The sequence below is a fragment of the Rhinolophus sinicus genome, chromosome 11 (genome assembly GCF_057876585.1).
Source record: "Rhinolophus sinicus isolate RSI-liver-muscle chromosome 11, RSI-T2T, whole genome shotgun sequence".
Classification (NCBI taxonomy): Eukaryota; Metazoa; Chordata; class Mammalia; order Chiroptera; family Rhinolophidae; genus Rhinolophus; species Rhinolophus sinicus.
The window spans coordinates 18,466,188-18,484,020 of record NC_142511.1 but is presented as its reverse complement, the minus strand read 5'-3'; the positions used below and the strand labels follow the sequence as shown (position 1 = coordinate 18,484,020).

Sequence of the window (17,833 nt, the reverse complement as noted above, 5' to 3'; positions counted from 1 at the left end):
CAGCTCTCAGCTCCCAGCCCCCTGTCCCCAAGAACTGAGGCTCAGAGTCCGTTCACATCCCTGCAAGGCCCTCCCTGGGCTTTCCTCAGTGACTGCCATCACTCCCTTTTCTTGACATTCTTACCCGCCTTCCAACATCAAGAAATTGACCCTTGCTGTTGTCCCCTTCAAGAGAAACAAACCCCCGACCTCTGCATCCCCACGTGCCAGGAGGTTGGAGATACAAAATGGCCTTTTTTTGGCCTCTGGACGGGGGCCGCCTTTAACCCATCCAGGCCTGCAACACAGCGTCACCTGGTCTGTTTTTCAAAACGCACTTTTCTGACCCCAGCTCAGACCTACTGCATTAGAATCTCCGGACAGGATGCCCTTGAGCCTGTAACGTAAGCTCTCCAGGTGATCTGAGCACCTGTAGTCTAAACCACACTCCAGGGGAAGAAAGTTCGGCCAAGTCCACAGACTGCCATTGCCACGTGCAGATCTGGTCCCTGAGTGAATGCAGTTGGCTGTGAGAAGTAAAAGCTCGTCTCACAGGGAAGCCCTCCTTGTTCTTAGGGAGCTTACAGGGAAGAAAGGCCCATGACCTTGAACATGAGCTCACCCTAACAATAACAAACATTGGATGGAGCTTCGCAGTTTATAAGGCATTTTAATGTTATTTCACGTATTCCTTACAACAGAATTATCAAGGTCACTGGGAGACATACGTGTATTATTATCCCCATTTTAGAGAAGCAGAAATCAAGGCTCAGAGTAGTAAAGGTCACATAACAGGTAACTTTCCTATAAGGAACTTGTACCCAAGCCATCAAACCCCAGATCCATTAGATGTCCAACAGGTACTTCCTGACGATGACAATGCTTCATGCAGAGGACAGACAGACAGCAACACAGTCTTATGAGTCTGGCTCTGAGTGCAGCGTAAGCTACATGTTACAGGGCTTTCCCCTGGGCTGACAGCAGATTATAAGAAAGCCTGTCATTTCTGGCTTATACTGCATGTGGCAGGTACACTCAGGGACATGTGTGAATCATACCTACCTGAACTTATAGGAAACAACCTGCAAGAGGTCGTCTTTTTTATGTGAATCTCTGGTTTGAGGACCAGCGGCATTGAGCTCATTGAGGAGGAGAGGAGAAGCCTGTGGAAGGGACAGTGGCAGCTTTTCCATCACCACAATCTGGAGACCCATATGCCCTGTGTGGGTAGCCTCAGACCAACCCCGAACCAGCTCCAAGGACTTGTCACAGGACCCCCAGGTCTTGGGGAGGCACGTATGGTGGCATGCCAGGAGGATGGGCTTTGGGTTCAGACAGAATAAGTCCCAGCTCTGCCACCTAGCTCCATGCCCTCAGACAGGTATCTCAACTCCTGAGTCTCAGTTTCCTCCTTAAAAAGTGGGAAAAATGCTCACTTTTCTGACTCAGTGGAAACCATCACAAGATTGCTTATGTGAAAGCACTGGCTCCTTGTAGATGCTTAAAATGACTCTTCCTGCCCCCAGTAAAAAAGGAACAGCCTTGATAAGGCTCTTTCCTTTCTTTTCTATTTTTGCTTCTAGGGGCAGAGGATACATAACTACATATAACGTGCTCTACCTCCTCTAGGAAGCCCCCCTGCCCAGAGCTCTCTGAGGGCACCACCCATGTTCTCAGATCTGACTGACAAAACGGTCATTTTATAGTGCCAAAAAATACAGAGGAACCCAACAAACACTGCATTGCCTGATGCCAGCAATCAATCAGCAAACTGCAATCCGACTGCAGGCTCACACCTGTCATGTATCTTCTCCATCAAAACGCCTGTCACCGCATGACTTTACACTCGGGTCACTAACAGGTGGGTGGGATAGAGCGGTCACCACTCTCACCGCCTGGTTACATCTTCAAGCCACATTACTTGGCTTTCTGACCTCCACTGGGCAGCATTTCTCCCATCCCTGCCCTGCCCTGCTATGATTTTATAACCCTGCCTCTGCGGGTCCCCATCAGCGACACCCCGTCTGTTCCTGCAGTCTAGCCTCTCAGGTGGCAGTCTTCCACCTCCATACGTCACTCTGCTCATGTGGTTCTCTGTTCCGGGAAAAGTACTTGCTCTCCACCCGGCATCCAGCTCCTCCTCACACCAAGGCTCCAAACAGCACTTCTGCCAGAAAGCCCTCCCTGATTCCACGGAGCTCTAAGTTATCCTCCCAACTCTAACGGCCCCTCTGTGCTCACCCCACACTTCTGCCCTAATTACACTCTATCTTGTGTTCATTTGCAGTAGAGACGCCAACTATTTCTTCCCCCAGTCACATCCCTTCTTAGAAAAGGGAGGAAGGACGAAGGGAACAAGGAAGGAAGGCGGAACAGAGGGGAGGAATGAGAAAAAGAGGGAGGAAGGGGAAAGGGGGAAGGAATGAGAAGGTGATCGTACTCAAAAGAGATGGCTCTGGCTCCTCCCCTTTATTCGTGGGACATCTGACTCTTAACAGTATCTGCCCTTTTTTCTACTTGAGCTAGTTTGAGTGGGGTTGTTTCTTACACGCAACAATTCTCAAACAAGATACTAATTCTTTACATCTTATTCACCCTGAAAGCTCCCTGAGGGCCCAAGACAGCACTTTGCATATCACACCTGTGTCTATTACTTTAAAACACATATATTATCTACCCTAACAGAGCAGGGGTTGTCCGTTTTGTTCACTGTGTCCAGCACTCAGAAAATGCCTGGTACTTAGGGGGCCCTCAATAAATATTTATGGACTGAATGAATAAACGAACGAGTAACAGATAAATACGAGCTAATGCATCAATGGGAGAATGTCTTCTGCCTGGAAAGGTGTGATCGTAGAGCTCATAATCAATGTTATAAAAGGAAGCGATGGGCTCAGAACACACATGGTCCTCTTCCCAACTCTCAATATCACAGGTCAGATGCAGCCCTTGAGACTGGAAATGAGATGTTTTAAGACTAAAGAAAAGAAAGTACGTCTTCAGATATTGAGGCATCGACACAAAATCTCTCCCAAGGGGCAGCACACCAGGGGGTTAACAAAGGCTTAATACGCATTCACGGTGGACAGTTGTGCGGGGAAGTGGCAGCTCCTGCTTGATGGGCTGGATGTGCTCTTCAACCAAATGCCCATCGGGGGCAGAATCCTGGGGGGGGGGGGGGGGCTGGCCTGACACGGGCGGCATATTCAGACTGAGTCGTGAACGAGGGCGGCCTTGCACTCACGGCCTGGGGCTCTCCTTGGGTGGGGGCACGTGGGTGCTTGGGTCTGTGCTGACTCTTCTGAAGCCTCTTGGCTTTTCCCAAAGTGTCACCTTAGCACTATCCTCAGTCATCCCGTATCCCACAGGCAGCCCCACCTGAGCAGTATTGGCCCCTTCAATGGGCAGGTGAACCAAGGGAGAGCTTCCTGCCCTGCAGAAGTGCCTGAGCCCTCCTGTGAAAATCAGCGTAAAACCAGCAACACCCTCTGCCCCACGCCCCGCCCCCAAAGGACATAGAGTTGACGTGGCCTGACAGCTTTGCTGCTCTGGGATCCAGGGCTCTGCTAACTAACCTCAGCCACGTTTTTGGAGAAGTTGGTCACGGACTCTTCATGTCAGAGGCCTCCATGACCAAGCATTTGGCCAAGGATTTTAGGTCCAAGTGGGCAGGGGTGCCTGCCTGACTCACAACAGTGAGGCCGTGCTGCCAGCACCAGCCACGGCAGCTCTCGTCTGCTCAGAGGTGCTCCATAGTTCCTACCACAGGAACGATGGGCCAGACCCCAAACCCCATAACTCAGGGTGCTCTCTGCTCTCAACAGTCTCTAGCTGGAGGCCTGGGGAAGTCCATCCAGCTTTTCTAAGTGTTCCGTGAAGTTGTAACAGGTACCAGGAGGGGGACAGTTTTAAAATGAAATAAATTTGAGCCGCATGACAATGTTAAATTGGTTGCTTTACTGCAGGACTTCTCAGAGCCTTAACACGCTGATGCACCTTACAAATGTCTCAGTAGCATTTCTTAAACACTTTCCCCCATATTCTCTCTTTGCAAAGGGTAGTATTCCCCAGAATCCCCTCTGGCAAACACTGAAATTACATCAATGTGGGGGGCATGGAGCACCCTCTATATTTGCGATTAGCCCTCATAGGTGGGAAGGCAGTTTCCCATTCCATGTGCCAGCTAAATGGGGCCTCTTCTCTCCAACCTTACTGCTGAGCCCCTGGAGTATGGGGTTTGGGGGTCTCCATTGCTGATACACTCCCCCCTAGTGGACAGACCTGGATCAATCCAAATCCTGTGACAGGACTGAGGAAGCTGGACCATCAACTCTCCTGCCTCCCAGCCGTCAGTCCTTCTATATGCGCCGTCTGTACTGAGCAAGTTCAAGTCCTGAAAATTCCCTGTTCACTCCGCCCGAACCTCCCTTCCATCTCATCTTCCGCCCCATCCCTTCAAGCTGACTCCTGACCTTCAGGATTCAGCTCAGGAGTCATCCACTCCGCCGAGCTTCCCTGACTCTCCCTCACCGCCTGGGTCAGAAGACCCCCTTCCTGGGCGTAACAAGCCTGGGGCAGCCACATGTACTTCCCTCAAAGATCCCTGCAACCATTATTAGGAAGCAGCATTTTGCTTATTTGTCTTTTCCTTTCGGCAGCAGCTTTATTCAGTTTTTCCCCACCTTCAGCATCATGCCTGGCATATATAGTGCTCAATCAATGGCCAATAAATCAATAAATATGTCAGTGAATCAATTATGACCCTCCCTCTGTGTGTGAGGCCCATGCTAGGGTGACAGAAGTGATGTGTCTGCCCCTACAAGCACACACACACGCACACACACAATCTATTTCTGATGTTTGTGGTCTATTGGGGAGAGAGAGCGATCACAGGTGAAGTTCTCTGTACCCAACATGTAGGCTCCTGAAGAGAACTATGTAAATAGAATCCTAAAGGACTTCCATTTTCACTCATCTTCATTTCAGTGACCTGACCAATTTTAATGTTTCCAGTCACTTACTTGAGCTCAGAGAGCTGCTATTTCAAAGTGGCCTTGCGATGAGTCTCTTTGCAATGAGGACAACTCTTGAATTGGTTTGTATAAACTCGGATCTTCCTGTGGCGGGCAATCCGGTGGGACAACCCTGGATTGGGCCTCTGAACACCAGCGGGCTCATGTCAGCCCTGCTACCCCGCACGGTTGGGCCCTGAGCAAGCTGCTTCTCACACCTGCCTGCACCTGGGTGTCTCCCCGAGCTCCCCTCAGAGCAGTGCCAGGCTTTCTTCTTTTGTTTTCCTGTGTTATGTATTGGGTTTCGTTGTGAGAGTTCACTCTGGGAAAAGATTCTGTGGTCACAAAAAATCATTCTGAAACCCACTGGATGACCTCCTCTCTAAAGCCCCCTCAGGAATGAACATTAATGATTATAATAATATAGCACTCTGCATTGTGCGTAACTGCTTATTCCACATATGCAAGTGCATTGTTTCATTTAAGCCAAACATCCCGGGAGATGTGCAGGGGCCTTCTCCACAATGTGACAGCTGAGGAGACTGGGGCGTAGCTGGTAGAGTGACCTGCTCAAGGTCACAGAGCTAGGTAGAAGCAGAACTTCAGGGCTTGGACCAGTGCTCTTGCCTTGATGTCACCTTCCTCACACTAGCAATTGTAGACAGGGGCCACACCAACAGAGAGGTGCTGGCGTCTGCCTGGAGAGGTGACCAGGGGCCTCTAATAACCCATTGGAAAGGCCCCACCTTGGACACAGGCTGACCCAGGTCCAGGCCCCAGCGATGGGCTAAGTCCGGATCCTCCCTGGCCAACCAGGGTCCTTCCAGCCCACAGAGGGGCCTGACGTATTGGGCATGCAAGTTCCACACAGAATGCAGAACAGCTCATGACTTACTGGAACAGGGGGAGACAGAGGACACCCGAGGGCAGGAGTGGCTGCTGTGCCTCATTCATCCATCTCCACATCCCTCTGAGGGCTCACCAAGCTGCGGCCCTGAGCCTGGAGGCCTTTAACGAAAGGTTGTTGAGCTGAACAGAATTGACACCCAGCTCTCAAGCTGCAGGGCTTTCTGAGAAGCTATTTTCAAGTTTGTTTGAAAACGCAATCCCCCTGGGACCTGAGGTGAGTCAGGAGCATTGACTGCCACTTCTGGGGGCATTCCAGGAGGGCCTGGCCCCTCTCCACGCCCACCAAGTGCAGGCCAAGGGGAGCAGGAGTCCCCTTCAGGGTCCCTGAGCAAGACGGTCCTGCAGCACATGTCAGGGAAAGATAGCTCTGGGAGGGGAATGGACCGCCAGAGTCCTGACAGCACAGAGAATGGGAGCCCAGTTGCTCACAAAAGCTCAAATTGGGGAGTAAAAATATATACATAATCTCAATTCTCCAGTGGTTTGCATAAATGAACAGAGGCTGAGGTATGAATCATAGAAAACCACTAGATAAACTAAAAGGGATTTATTTTGTTTTTCATTGGACTTAGACACATGTCCCAAATCTGCAACACACAGAGCAGTGGAAAGAACACAGACTTGGCGTAGCCTCGACTCTGCTGCTGCCCGGCCGCTGCGCGACCTTGGGCAAGCCGTGTCTTTCCTTGGCTGGACCACACCAACACTTCTTAAATCTGGCTGTACTTCAGAACCACCTAGAGAGCTTGTTCTCTACTGAGTGAGACATTCCTATAGCAAGGTCAGAAACTGGCGTCTGCAACAAGCTCCCCGGTGACTCTGCTGCAGGCAGCCTGACGGGGTCTCAGCATTCCTGGCTCGGTGAGTGGTGTGATCGCTGCCACTCTGCTGGCCTGTGTGTGCATGGCCTGTGTGTGCACACACGCTCACCTCCCTGCCTGAGCTGCATGTCCAGCCTGGCTCAGCCTCCTGTGCTGCCTGAGATTGAGCCAGTGGGGAGGGAAAGGGAGAGGGGATATCAGGAGAGGTGAGGGGCTGACCCCGAAGGGATCCTGGTCCCTAAAGGGGACTGAAAGGGGACGGGTCCGCCCTGCCATCACTTTTGTCTTTCATCCTTTGATCTGACGAAAAGCTGGTTTGCTGTCTGGAGTGGAGGACACAAGCCAAGCAAACACTTATTCAGTACCTACTGTATGCAGGGAATGCACACAGCGTCTCTCCACTACAGAGGAAGGCCAGGCCTCTTAACCTCCCAAAGCTGGGCCTATGCTGGCACTGCCTCAAGCCACTTTGAGGGACACAGCAGCATCGGGGGAGCCGGGCCCCATCCCACTCTCCCTATAGGCCTTGGTGCCGTTGCCTCCCTCACAATTTCCACACCCACCAGCCCCCTCCACCAGTAGCCCTGCCTGGTTTTGTGGCAGAGCATATAACATAGAGATTAACAAACTGGGTCACTGAAGAAACTGAAAACATGAAAAAAAACAAACTGGAGATGGACTGGTACAGTAAGGCAGTTGGTTGGGTTTTGCTTTTTGAAAAGGCTGTACCACAGAAGAGCCACTTCTGTGGCTGCTGGAATCAAATGCTACATTTTTCTCTCAACAGCATCACGGATACGGGGAGCACCCAGAACACGGGCGATCCTGAGGCTCAGGGAGGGGGTGGGGTTCCCAGAGGGACCAAGGCCAGGCCAGGTTAGTAATCACTCCCTGAGCTCAGACCATGTGCCGCCAGAGCCTGAACCTAGAAGGTCATATGGTATAGCCCTGCCCTCCAAAGAGATGGGCTGGCAAACTCTCAGCTCAAGTTCAAGCTGCTAAGTGGTCCCAGGGTGGGCAGGAGTTGGGGTGATAGACAGCATGACCACAGGCTTTGGAAATCCGACAGACTGGGGATCATGTTCCCCAAGCCTCAGTTTCCTCACCTGTAAAAGCAGACAATACTATTGAATTGGTAAGGCCACCAGGAGGATTAAGCTGGGTAATATCAGTAAACCTTTAAGAAGAGTGCTTGACATTTAATAGTTGCCCAGGACATGTATTATATACCATTCTTTGAGGGGCCACAGGAGGTGACTCTAGAAGGATGAGCTGTAATTAGTCAGGTATAAAAGGTGAAGCATTTGGGCGAAGGTGCTCATACCAGGGACAGCACATGTGACATGTAACGACATCAAGGCAGAAATGCCACCCGAGATAGAGAAATGTCTTTGCAGTCGCAGTCCGTGTGGGAGGGGTAGAGGCTGACGGAGAACCTCCCATGTGCCCGGCACCGTTGTTAAACGTTGGACATGTGCCATCTCATGCCCTCTTCACAGCAGCCCCAGCAGGTGGACACAATCACTGTCCTCATTTTTCAAACGAATCAACTGAGCTTAGAAAGGGTGACTGCCTAAGGTGCAAAGACAGTGGAGCTAAGACTCAAACCATGGCCACCCGAGTCCCCTCCCATGCCCGGGCTCGCAGCCATTCTGCTACGGAGAATGCCTTGGTTTCAGGGAAAAGGACAATTCTCCCTCAGTATACGTTGATAACCTCTATCCTGCCCTGGCACCCCTCTCTGTCCGTCAGCAGCAACTTCTATATAAAGCTGCGCCCTCCACAACTAGATTGAAGGACAACGACTTGGAGCTGATGGGCCCTGGAGAAACACACTGTCCCCCAATATTCCCCAATGAAATTTAAAAAAAAGAAAATTCAGGGACAGAACAGTGAAGCAGAGAGATCTGGCCAAGGGGACAACAGAGATCAAGAAGCCGAGACTCCTGGAGCAGTTACGGAGAAAAGGACTCACTAGATACATTAGGCTGTGGGGGGAAATGATGTCACGTGGGAGCCAGCCTTTGATTGGTCGAGGCAGGAAAGGGGCTGTGCAACACAGGAGTCCAGTGTTTTGGTTATTGGGAAAATCTTGCCTCCCTGGAGAATGCCGAGGTTCCCGGTGACCCTCAGGGCACGGCACTGGGTAGGAAGAGCAGGAATGCAGAGGTCCCAGTGGACTTTATCCAGGAAGAAACTAGGGGCTAGGTTCCTGGTCCAGTGGCTCTCATGGGCTGGTGCCTGCCACCACCACACTGCTCTTCCTTCTGGCATGAATCAAGAATGATCAGACCCCTTAGTGACATCCTCTCATTCACTCTTGTAAGGGTCCCCCACCGAGAGGGGGCAGGTCAGCAAGATCTTTTGCAGACAAACAGGCCTGCAAGACTCCTACAGACGCACCTATTCCTGTCTTTGGGAAGATTCAAACCCAAGGAAGAGGAGGACCTTCCTTCTCAGCGCCACCCAGCGAAAAAGATGCATCCCTTCTTTGCTGCTCAGGGAAGAGATGACACTGCTGTGTGGGAGCCGTTGACCTCTGACACTTCACTAGGACCATATTTGTCACTCTTTGTGCTCCCTCAGTGTCAGGGATTAAATTATGGACACCAAAAGATATGTCCACCCAGAACCTCAAATGTGACCTATTTGGAATAAGAGTCTTGCCGATGTGAGAAGGTAAGGATCTTGAGATGAGCTCCTTCTGCATTAGGGTGGGTCCTCAATCCAACGATGAGTGTCCTTATAAGAAACAGAAAAGAGGAGACAGGAAACACAGCGCAACAGGTCATGTGAAGATGGGCTGGATCCTGGAGTTACTCTGCTACAAGCCAAGAAGTGCCAAGCACTGCTCTCAGCAGCCAGAAGCCAGAAGAGAGGCATGGAACGCATTCTGTCTCAGAGCTCCCAGAAGGAACCAACCCTACAGACACCTGGATTCCAAACTTGCAGCCTCCAGAACTGTGAGAGAATAAATTAATGTTGCTTTAATGTTGGTTGCAGCCCAGTTTTGACAGCCACAGGAAACTAGGACTCGGTTTCCCTTACTGCCGCTGCTTCTTCCGGTCCCCTAAGTGTGGCCCTTCCAATGCCCTGCCCTTTGCTCTGTCCTCACAGGGTCCTTCTGCGTCAGTGGTCACCTCACCTTCATGCAGCTAAGGGCCAGTGAGATGCTGACAAGACGTGGTGGAAATGCGCCCCCTGTTATGTGGTGGCAGAGACCCCGAGGGCAGCTCCTGATCTTTCTAAGCTTTCGTTGTCTCACCTACAAAATACCTACTTCCAGCTTTGCTGTAATGACGCAATGCAATGACATTTGTGAGAAGCCCCTCCCTCCCTTCACATTTATAATTCAATGCCGCTTTTTTTTTACTAGCCCCAGCAATATAGCCTGAAACTTCCCACGCTGAGTATGGCTACGTCAACCTCCCCTCTCCTGGCCAGAGCGGGCCCTCTTCCCACCCCATCTTTCCTCAGTGTGAGCCAAGCTGCCAGTCAGACAGGAGGAAATGGGGCCAAATGTGGAGCCGCTGACCCCTCTCCATCAGAGATGCCCCGGGGCTGAGGCAGGTGGACCAGCGTTCAGCCTCCAGCACGCACTGAATAATGCCTCTCTCCTGTCTAGGGAAGCTCTAATTGTGGCTTCTGGAATCACATTAACACTATACTGTCTCATTATTCCATGGGGGAAGCAGAGAAAGTGGAAGGTGACCCGTGATGTGCAGAAACCAAACCCACGAAATACTGCTCGGACTGAGCGCTTGGCTCCTGCCCATCATCCCCCTCAGCCCGACCCCCCTGTGCAATCGTGCTCACCATGGCTCTGCAGGGTTGGGACCATGTTTTCTCCACCCTGGGCATAGTCTTCTGAACATTCCTTTTGCCTTCTGGCTTGAGATGGAGAAAAATGGAAGATAGGGGAAAGCTGTCCTGGAGACAGCAGCAAGGGGTGCCCATGAGAGGAAGGAGAGCTCAGGCACTGAAGGGTCAGCATTTCACTACCACCACCTTACGTCTGAGGGACTCTCCAGTGCATCTGCTCTCTTCCTCATCGGAACCTTCCACCCAAATGGCAGCTAACTCCAATCAGCCATTCAACGAAGGACCAGATACTGGGCTAAGCAATTTGAACACGACTCACTCATTCACCACCACCCGATGAGATGGATACAGAAGTCATTCACCCAGGTAAGTCTGCCCCTGAGGTTCTCTGCACCTTGTACTTCCTACCACCAAGAGAGGACAATAATTAGAGAAAGATTCATCCATCCCCAACATCTTCCGCTGGTTGCATTCGCTTCATTTTTTTTCTGGATTTAAGAATATGCTACAAAGCATATATTTGCATAATTATAATTCTACTCTGAAACAAACAATTGAGGATTCTGGCAACTTATACGTTACTGGAGAGTTGGCTCTGACATCAGTGGTGTGGTCCTTCCTGATCCGTGCCACCCTGTCTGTGGCATGTGATTGGGCTGCTGTGACACTCACCATTTCAGCCGGCAGATCACACCATCTCACGCACAAAGCACCAGAGCAAATTAAATCACTCTTCGATTCATGCAACTGACTAGTTTTGAAAATGATGGTTATAACAATGTCACTGCTTGGAATATTCTAGAGATTGACTCTCCCTAATAAATGATTTTCTGTTGTACCGTTAAAATCCCCATTTCTCATGTTAGGATGCTGAATCGCAGAGCCATCACGTAATGAGCTCAAGCTGGGTGCCTTCCCACTGATTCCTCAGGGTACAGCCACTCAGCTGCCAAGGAAACTTGCCGTTTCTGCACTCCTGGGAAAGTGTCACCATCATCCCACTCACATCTAAACTACAGACATATCCTCAGAATTGGTCTACACAGTAAGTGTCTCACACCCAAGACGGGGTACCGGTGAGAGAGGGTCTGGCACAAGCTCAGAGTGAGGGCCACTTCTCTCTCTGACGTGCACTCCAGCTCCCGTGCCTTCTCGTGAGCTGTCAGCACGGCAGCCGGAATGGGGTGTGTGGGCCCATCTGGAGAGCTAGTCCTGCCTGCCCCATCCCTGCAGGGTGTTTCAGTTTTACGGGCAAGGTGGGGAGGACCTGGGAGCTGGGCTGGAAGGAATCCTGCCTCCCCCACAGCACTGGCCGTGCAGAATCACGAGTGCAGAATCAGGGGTGGGGGTGGGAGTGGGAGGACTGGCCCTGAGATGGGCTCCTCAGAGGCAAAGGGCTCTTTTAATGATAAGGGAGAGAGATAGTGGCTGCCTGAGCTTTTCCTTTCGGGACTTTAGTCTCCTTCCCTGGGGAACATGGGGTACATGCATGAGGGGGTGTCTTCCATTCTCCCCCTTCCATTCTCTGCCCATTGTTGAGCTCCTTTAGAGATTAGAGTGGGGTCCCTGACCCAGTAGCCTCACTGCTTTCCTGGGACAGGGCAGAGGTCTCACTGTCCCTGCTAAAGCGTCGGCACCGTAGCCCAGCTCCTGAGTCACACCTGGCCCCACACTGACCACCAAGACTCAGGGCTGCAGGAAGGAGGGGTGTGTAAGTGTGAGCAGCCCTGGGCTTCTTAACAAGGTGTGAGCCGAGTAGAATGGAAGGCAAACTCAAGCAGCCTTCTCTGCAAACACTGCCAGAAGTAGAGAAGGCCAGAACTTCAGTCTGCCTCCCGTTTTTGTCCCAGAACCTCTTTCGGCCCTGTACCTAGAGTCCTACCCCGCCACAGCTAGCTGAGTGAGGAGTCAGTTGCCTTGCTGCTCTGAGCCTTGCTCTCCCATCTGGAAGCAGAGGATGCTCGTGCCTGCTTTGGCTCTCAGGCGGTGCTGGGGCCAGAACAGCTGGGGCACATACCAGCTACATTATGGTTATTCCCCCATAACCTCCCAGCAGGGAAGGTATCACCCAGCTCTGCCCCAGGGACCAGAAGAGCCTTTCTATCCAGGCAGAGCATGAAAGACTACAAGGCCTGAGGACCAACTGGGGTGGGGGTGGAGGGATCAACGCAAGGAAGGGCGGCCAGGTAGAAGGCGGTGATCACAGCTGGTGACAGACATGGAGTCGGTGACTCAGGGAAGCAGAAGAGTGGCAGATGAAACACAACATGACCACAGCCTGCTTCTAGACGTGCACGCTAAGTCATGGTATAAGAGGAACGGACACAATCTGAAAACTCAGAGCCTCAACCTCAGGACGCATCTGCGCCAGGTTCTCCGGGAGCATTTGCAGCATGTGGGCGTCTCAGGGACACACACTGCTGATTGCCCCAGGATTTTGGCCCTTATGGGGTCTCCCACCCCAGGAAGCGAGGTGGAACCATCTATAAACCACGAGGCTGCCCTTGGCCCTTCCAGAGGCAGTTTTCGTAGCCTGCCTGTCTATGTCTTCACTTCCGGGGTGGGGAGGTGGGGAACACTCCAGTCCCCTTGGCCTGGGGGAGGAGCACAGTGGGCTATTCTCAGGAGAAATCATTAGAGAGGAAGAAATCTCGGGGAGACCAGTTCTAAACGGCGCCTCTTGGAGATTGGAGAGCTCCTACCACTTCTCACCTCAAGCTCCATCCTGAGCTTATGGCCCAGCTGTGTGACTTGGGGCTCCCTCCCGTTGGCACTACATTATGGGAGGAAGCCTCCCTTCCCCCAGCTGTGATTGTCGACCGTGGAGAGGGACAGAATCACCTGGGAACTTTCTGTGTCATCAAGATCACCACGTAGGCAGATACATCACACCCGTGTTTAGAGGACACACACGTGCACGTGCTCAGAAGCCAAGATGCCCTGCGAGTGTCCCAGCTGCACACAGGTGGCTCCTTGCTGCTACTCCAGCCCTCTCTCTCACTCTGTGCTTCCCTCCAGGGCACCAGGCATCACTATCCAGTGCCTTCCCCGTCCCAAGTCCCATCCTGGCCAGAGGCCTGAGGTGCTGGCTCTGAAGACAAAATAGGTCTGCCTGGGCCTCAGGTCATTTACATCTGTCTTGTCTGATCCCTCTGCCTACAGGGCGTGTGCGTGGGGTAGGAAGGGACTCAGCCAAGGGTCTGTAGCTGTAGGCACCCTGGGGTCCCAGGGTCGGAAAGGGGCCCATTCCTCTGACACCAAAAGACCCCAGGGAAACACCCCTGGAGTTGGGCGGCCCCAACCCCACCCCAGGCCTGGCAGGAGACCAGCCTGAGGACTCCATGCTCAGTGCATCTTTTCTTAGACCTAACCTGAAGTCCTTGCCGGGTTTTAAACCTCTTGTTTTATCTTAAGGAGAGGTGACACTCTCCAAAACCTCACTCCACAAGGAAACAGCTCTGATGAGCCGTTCGAGTCTTTATGCAGTGCCTACTGAATACAGAGGGATGGGACAAATGTCTGAGATGGTTGGTCCACATTGAAAGGAGCCTTCCCTCGGGAGTTGGTGGTCCAGGGGCTTTCCTGGCCTGAGCGGACCTGAAACAGCTGCATTTCACAGGAGGACCCACGAAGAATGAGAAAGAGAGAGAGGGTGACCGGGGCCGTCACAGCGTGTGCTGGGGTCCGAGACGGTTTACACCCTGTGAGCTTTATCATCTCACACCATCCAGAGCTGCCAGCTTCTTATGATGCTCGCGCTGGACCAGGTGACACTGCTCTGTTCCTCAGCCGTGGATTGGCCCACGGGCCATGACACTACTGTCTTGCGAGAGAAGCTCTGGCCCTGCGCTGACTGCTCAAGCCCTGGGCTTCACCACGACAATGACAGCCACAGCCTCCTCTGCCTGTGTCATCAGCACCTTAGTTTCTCTCTCTGGAGCCTGTGAGGGTGACAGTCAAGGCCTGACGTTCTCTTGGTTCTCCTGGCAGCAAGGATGGGGGGGGGGGGGTCCCTCTCCTTCCTCCTCTCTGCTCAGTCTATTCCCGCCATTCCGAGGCTCTGCTGTTCCTCAGGATTCCAGAGAACGGTGTGCTCAGAGGCCTGCACCTGGGAGGAGGAGGCAGGTCTTTACCCCAGTGTGTCTTAGAAATACCCTGTTTTTGGCTGAATCATGGACCAGCTGTGGCTTTGGGTGAAGCAGTGCGATTTATAGGCGGCTGCTTGGCCTAACACTAAACATTTGCTGGCCTTATCTTAACTCTCAGCCACAAGCCTGTTTTGAAGGTGAGAGACTCAGGCTCAGAAAGGGTAGGCCCTTTGCTGACAATTTACTCGACCAACTAATCTGCAGAACTGGGACCAGAGCCCAAGCTGGCTGAGAGCTCTCTGCCATCAGGGCTGGGATCCCTGAAGACTCCAGAGCGAGGGCTTTGGGAAGGGGAGAGGTTCATGCTTCTCTGCTTGGGAAGCTGCCCTGGGAAAGTCTGCAGGGCCCTGGAGAGAGCTGAGCCCCCTGGGGGCTGCTAGGCTTCTCCTGCTAGACTGTATACAAGGAACAGGGGCCGGACTCTGACTTGCCTGGGCTTCAAGCTTGTCCTGGGCTAAGCACTGACCACCGTGGAATGTGAATAAGATAATGAGAATGTACAACCAACGTCTATTGCCAAGACCCGGTGCTGCCTCCTGCACTGGGACGGGGCGCCAGGCCTGGGGGCTGAGAAGTCAGTTCAGCCCTCAGGAGGACTCAGGGGCCTCTCTTGCAGCTCCGTGAGGCCCTTTTGCCAAATGCACACACAGACTGTGTTTGTTTCAATCCCAGATGTCTCCTCATTCCTAGGGAGCAAGCGTAATAATTTGTCTCCCAAACTGTACATTCACACAAAACTCCATGCTGCTGCCACTCACTGCCACAGCGGGAGGAGGGGGTGCCCTCCTTCTGGCCCATGGGTCTGTGCTGGGCTCAGGGACCAGCTCCTCACCAAAGGCTGTGCAAACCGCCAAAGGCCATCTTTTCCAAGGACCTTCTTCTTGCCCCCATCAGCCACACCCCCAGATGAGGAGGCCTGTTTCTGGTAGAGTAACCCACATCAATGCATCTGGGAAAGGGACATTTTAATTTTCAGGAAACAGCTGATGCAGAATTAGGAGGCTTGTGGTGCATATTAAGTGGCTGCATCCCTTCCCTCTCTTTTACTCTGTGTTACTTTCCACACAGCACCGCTGCAAGCCCATGGCGCAGGGCAGACAGCTTACAGACTGCATTTCTCTCCTGCTTTCCATATGCAGGTGGCAGGAGCTGGTCCTGAACCTGGGACAGAATAGAAAGGCTGGGTTGTTGGGCCGCAGAATCTGGCCTTTGGTTTCTCAGCGTTTTTCTGGCCAAGTTCTCACTCTAGAAATAACCTTTGGGCTTTTGAGCTGAGCCAGATGCTGAACATCTGGATAATTTGTCCTTCCCGTCCCACGCCGACACTCCACGCACAGACCGGGCAGGACCGCTGCAGCGTTCTTGGTTTTCATGGGGGGCGGAGGCAAGGGGACATAAGCGCTGCAAACTGGTCCCACTTGTCTGTTCTGACCACCTGAGCCTGGTGTCTCCCACAGCGTACCCTTGTGGGAAATCCCTAGGGGGCAAGAAAGGGGCTATGGGGGCTGGAGGGCTGCAGGACTCAGGAGAAGTGGGCGGGAGGATGCCTGTGCCAGCTCCAGGGGAACCAGCATTTGAGAGGGACAGAGGCCCTAAGAGAGTGATAGACAGAACAGGATGGGAATAAAGTAGAAGAGAAAGAGAGGAAGGCCTTACAGGAGAGCCTCACAGGGAGGGGGAAATAAGAAACAGCACAAGAAAGGGCAGAGCAGAGAGGGCACGGACGCATCCGCATGGCAGAGAAACGAGCCCTTGGGTATCCGAACCACGGAAAGGAGACGTGGGGCCACATCCCCAGAGGGACCCCAAATCATCTGGTGGGGATCGTGGCCGCCAGGAGTTGTGCTCTCTCTGCGCCAGGTGCTCTAAAGTGTCGCAAACACTTTGCATACATGATGTCAGGGAATTCAGACAACCCCAGGGGGCAGCCGCTACTGTCATCCCATTACACGTATGAGGAAGCTGAGGCCGAGAGAGGGTGCAGAATGAGTGAGGGGCAGAGCTCAGGCTTGTCTGACCCCGAAGCCGGTGGGCTGTAGCCCCTGCCTGCCTCCCAGCCTGCAGCCCCATCCAGAGGCCACAGACAGCTGCGCTTTCCTCCTTGAGTCTCACTGAGAGTAAGAAACAGGGACTCCCCACTTTTACTTGAGAACGAAACTCACTTTCTTTCTCCTCTTTCTCACTTCCCAGCTTACTGTGTAACAGACCCATGTCATCAGGAAAAGCTTAAGTCTCCAGGCCAGATCCCTACCTGCATGCTGGCTCTGTATTTTGGACTTTCTCCTGCCCAAAGTGGGTCTTTGTGCCCTTCCTGTACCGGGTAGGAGAACAATGTGTTCCCTGGGTCAGGCATACGGATTAAGTAAGATCTAACGTATATTCAGCACATGGTACCCCCCCACCACCCCCATGCTCAGTAAATGTGGTTTCTGCCCCCTCCCACCTTGGCTGAAGGTCTCGCCTTCCTCACACTGCAAATACAGCCCTCATGTGTCACTGATTCAGTGGGAGGGGCAGTCCTGCCACCTTGGGACAAAGGACCTAGGTCTGGTCAGACCTGGGCATGGTGTGGACACAGAGCTACTCAGATCAGTACTGTCAGAGGAGAACCTTTGTAACAGCACAAGAATGGCCAAGACGGAGACCCACTGTGCAGAGGAGATGCTTAAGGCTTTGGGGCAGGAGTGGAACCCCTCAGGCCAGGGCAGTGGATCCCCAGGCAGCAGGGGGAAGTCACTCTGCAAAAGCAAAGGAAAAGAGGGGGAATCAGAGTGGTCAGATGGGCGGTGGCTCAAGAGTTGCGTGTCCACCTCTGGCAGGCCCCACAAGCTCCCGAGTGCCTTCCTCTGCCCCATTCACCCCCTACCCAATTTTCAGTGACATTTCAAAAACATTGCATCAATGGATCACATTCTATACACGTTTTTTCATGGATTAAAAATAAAGTCAACCTCACCAGATGAGTGCAGTAAGCAGCTGAGAGCTGAGTTATAACTACCGTGTTGCCCCGAAAATAAGACCTAGCCAGGCAATCAGCTCTAATGCATCATTTGGAGCAAAAATTAACATAAGAGCTGGTCTTATATTATATAAGACCCAGTACTATATTATATTATATTATATTATATTATATTATATTATA

General features: G+C 52.4%; 1 protein-coding gene across 3 annotated transcripts in view; it reads right to left on the bottom strand.

The window, feature by feature from the left end:
• The window catches only part of KCNH1 (potassium voltage-gated channel subfamily H member 1), a 331,725-nt gene that overhangs the window by 6,606 nt on the left and 307,286 nt on the right, over positions 1-17,833 (bottom strand). The window lies entirely within an intron of this gene.